At 40.9% G+C, this 4,511-nt stretch overlaps 1 pseudogene; it reads right to left on the minus strand.

Moving 5' to 3' along the window:
• Positions 1-503: 503 nt before the first annotated feature.
• Positions 504-4,029, minus strand: LOC148678013 (uncharacterized; annotated as a pseudogene).
• Positions 4,030-4,511: the final 482 nt, after the last annotated feature.

Here is a 4,511-nt window from a genome sequence, read left to right on the forward strand (position 1 = left end):
AGTTTTTTGTGTCTCAAGCTATTAAGTTTACATAAGTATATTCATTCTATAAGTTACAGTTTTTTTTGTCCTGACTGTTATCAGACCTCAAGAACCCAGTTGAGCACATACTGTTCCCCACTGTTTCACTCTCTTTTGTTCCTTTCTACCCGCTGTTTGCCACATACAGTACAAGGACTGTTGGTTGCACTGTAGTATAGTACAGTTCTGGGTATATTTCCTGACTGTGTTATTTTCTAATAGTATGTTAATTATATTGTCGCTAGAATTACACAGTACATTGTAAACATACTTTTATCCTTACAGTTTTCACATTAAGAGGTTGTGATGCATGCAGTCATGACACCTTGAAGTATTAATATTTTCTTAATATTTCATAAATTTAACTGACTTTATAGCAGGACAATGATCCAAGCACAAGGCCAAAGGATCACTGGAGGGGCTTATTAATAGGATAGTGCATGTCCTTGAGAGGTCCAGTCAAAGCCCCGAATTGAATCCTACTAAGGATCTGCAGAAAAATTTTTAGAGATTGAGCAAATCTTTTAAGGGCAAAAATCGCATCATACCAATACGTATAGTTGTTTCTTACCCTCAAAGTCTTACAGCTGTAATTGATGTCAAAGGTGCTTTAACTAATTTTGGGGTTCATGGGTCTGAATACTTACGTCATCAACATATTTCATTTTTTTTTCAATTCAGTCTTTATTGACATTTACTGTAACTTGTCTTACTCTAATAAATCTTCAGATTAAGCTTTCAGGTTTTGACTAACATATTTTAATTAATATTTGAACAAAAAAGTTTATAAAACGTGTACATAATTTTGTAATTTCAGAAAATGGGAAACCATAGGAAGGGTCAAAATACAACTATGAATACTAAGTAATGTACTGCAGCTACCACATTTGGATTTATTTGTTTCATGCCTGAGCAGGCACTGGTGATCAGTCCCGCATACATAAGCGGGACACCTCCCGGCACTGTTAGAACATGCTCAGGCAGACTTTTACAGTGGGTGACTAATAGATCTATTAATTAATGATTACTTCACTATTAGTTCAATTTTCCTTGAATACTTCCCTCGAACTTCACTCAGGGCTCTGTAATTAGCTGAACTACTGTACCTTTGCTATCTTGCACTTTCTTCAATCCAGTTTTCTTTTTTCTCAATCTTTTTGCACTTGCTTACTTGTTCTAGCACATTCCCTGTTCCTTGCCATTACTGCTCTGCAGCCCTGAGTGCTGGGTTTATTATTTTTGTCTTTCTTTTCTTTTTTGGCTCTGCCTTTTTTTTGCTGTTTCTCACCTCTCCACTGCTTGAGACCTGCTTCTGAGATTTCAGTCAGATGTAGCTATTTTTTGCCTCACTACATCACTATACTTTGACTATGTATTTGAAGACAAGCAGATTAATGGGAGTGTTTTGCCATGATTTGCTAAGCAGTCTCAGTACAGTACATACAATATAACTACAATCTATGATCTGTGCAGTTCTGAAGCTCAGCATTAGTGCAGTAGGTCCAAAATCAATTCAGATAGGAATTTCTGAACAACTGGGAGTCAGATGGCCAATTTGGTTAACCCAATGTTCTTTCAACTAGTAACAGCTGCACAAACAGCTTATGTAAGCAGGGTAATGGACCCTTTTAAGGTTAAAAAAGACTGGGATAATAGACCTATATAACATCTCTAATAGAATACTATAATACAAAGTCTACAAATGAAGTCCAGAAACAAGCTGAATTCAAGAACCAGGAAAGCAGTCCAAGAATAAATCAAACACAAGAAGCAGGGAAAATAAAACAAGGAGTAAACAGGAGAAAGTATTGTGAAAAGATGATCAAGATCAAAACTAAAGACTGCAAATAGAACAGGATTAGGAAGAAAATTAAGAAACAGAATACTAGGTGCAGGAAAAGTCAAGTCAGTATGTCCAGAGCTCAAACCAGAGGTGTACGATACTGAGCACTAAAAGGAATGAGAGCACAGTTAATATAAATCTGAGGAGGAGTGGCATGGAGCACTAGGTATACTAGTTAGTCCATCATTGGCAACAGCCATCTGTGTGGTCTGGACCTCTGCTGCGCAGCTGGACTAGCAACAAGTCCTTGAGGCACCCTCTGGCAACAAGATGATGGAACTATAACAGAACCCAATTTCATTGTATTTTAATTGTATTGCCAACAAGAACAATGCATGCCAACTTCATATTTTGTTTGCTAAACACTCCATTTCATAAGAGAACAGAATGTTCTTCTGCAAAGTAGTTGATGAAAACACTGTAGGCAAATGAAAAGTATTAAAGCAACCATTGAGCAAAGTTCATCAATAAAATTGAGGGCAATCTGAGAACAAAGGGAGGTTGTAGTACCATCTTGATTTATCTGAAAAACAACAGCATCCAAAATAAATAATATAAAGGAACAAGTAATAGGTTTATTCCATGCTGAAAAGAGAAGAAAGAAATCACAACATTTTTGGCCGTGGAGCCTTCTTCAGGTGTGAGAAAGACAGGACAGTAAACAAAGGTAATATAGCATAGGAGAACAAAAGCTGGGGGAGAGGAGGAGCAGGAGGCGGGAGCAGGGGACAGAGTGGCAAATCAGACAGAGTGGGCGATCAGGTAGTGTGAAGTCAGGATAGGTGAAGAGAGGTGTGAAATGAAACCTACAATGAAAAGAGAGAATTGAGAAGAAAATTAATCTGTTGTTGAGAGAAGGGGAAAGGTGTGATCCTAGGTGCAGGATAATTTTAGTTTCGGTAGTCTTTCTGAAATTGGAGTTAGGAAAACCAGCTTTGAGAATACAGATGGAGAGGTTAATGTGATCATGTCCATCAGAGGTGAAATGAGAAACAATAGGCTTGGAGAAATCTTTCATCTTCACAGCCTTAACATGTTCTCTAAAGCGGTCTCCGAATCTCCTTCCTGTTTCTCCAATGTAAATGGCTGGGCATTTACGGCAAGAGATACAGTAAATAAGGTTGCTGGAGGTACAAGATGTCATCTGAGTAATCCAAAATTGTCCTGAGGGGCCTTGAATGAGTGTGGTGTTAGATAAGTACTTGCAGGTGATACAGCGAGCTCTGTTGCAAGGGAAAGTGCCTGGTGTGGGTGGTTGCTGAGGGCGGTCAAGGGAGCTTTGAACAAGGAGATTATGCAGATTAGGTGGTCGGCAATATGAGATGATGGGGTGGTCAGAACAGAGGGCCCCAATGGAGGGATCATCCTGTAGGATGGAAAAGTTGTCGTTAATTGTCCTGGGGATAGAAAGTGTGTTATGATGGTGGGGAAGCACCAAAGGAATGCGGTTGTTACGGCGGGAGTTCCTGCTCGAGTTGATGGTCCGAGGGGTGTTTTTGGCTTGGACAAGGGCTCTGTCAATTACACTGTTAGGGTATCCTCTGTTGATGAAAAAATAGTACATTTTGAGTGCTTCATTCTGGAAATCGATGTCGTTGCTGCAAAGTCGTCATAGCCGAAGGAACTGTGAAAGATGGAGATAGTTTTTAGTGTGTTTGGGGTGAAACGAGCTATACAGGAGATAGCTGTGTGAATCAGTGGGTTTGTAGTAGACCAAAGTAGAGAGTCGGGGTCAGTTAATGGAGAAGTTGATGTCTAGAAATGAAAGAGTAGTGGAATATATGTTAACCGTATATTTGAGGGATGGGTGGAAGTTGGTGAAATGATGCAGAAAGTGCTCAAGCTGGTCGTTAGACCATGTGGCAGCACCAACGCAGTCATCAATGTATCGTTTGTAGTGGTCAGGGACAAAGCCAGTGTAGAAAGCGAAGAAGTGTTCTTCTACCTAGCCGACACAAATATTGGCAGAGCTGGGTACCATTCTGGTGCCCATGGCGACTCCACTTACCTGCAAAGCGTACCTGGGTGTGGGTGGGTGGATCAAGCACTGTGCATTTGTCCAATGTGTGCTTGAGGGCTGTAAGACCGTCATTCTGGGGAATGACTGTGTAAATGGATGTCCATGGTAAAAATGTAGCATTTGGGGCCCTGAAACTGGAAATCATTAAAAAGTTGGAACGTGTGGTTGTTGTCCTTGATGTATGAGGGAAGACCTTCAGCCAGAGGTCTCATAAGGCTGTCGAGAAAGGCCGAGATGTATGTAGGCCGAGTTGCATGCTGATACTATGGGGCGTCCAGGGGTGTCCGGTTTGTAGATTTTGGGGAAGAGGTAAAATTGAGATACCTGGGGATGTTCAATGATGAGCCAGTTCACCTCAAGGGGGAGCTCCTTACTGTTGATAAGAAGGGAGATGGTGAATACCACTTCCTTTTAGTAGTCAGTGGTAAGGTCCTGTTGGAGAGGGAGGTAGGCAGAAGTGTCAGTTAGTTGTCTCGAGGCTTCAAAAATATATAGGTCCTTATGCCACACCACAACAGCGCCTCCTTTGTCTTCTGGTTTGATGATGATATCATCCCTGTTGTGGAGAGACTGGAGCACCTGAATTTCCCCTTGGGTGAGGATAGACCTGTGTTTACTGGGTATAGA

This window comes from Lepisosteus platostomus, chromosome 1 (assembly GCF_059453375.1).
Source record: "Lepisosteus platostomus isolate fLepPlt1 chromosome 1, fLepPlt1.hap1, whole genome shotgun sequence".
Taxonomy (NCBI): Eukaryota; Metazoa; Chordata; class Actinopteri; order Semionotiformes; family Lepisosteidae; genus Lepisosteus; species Lepisosteus platostomus.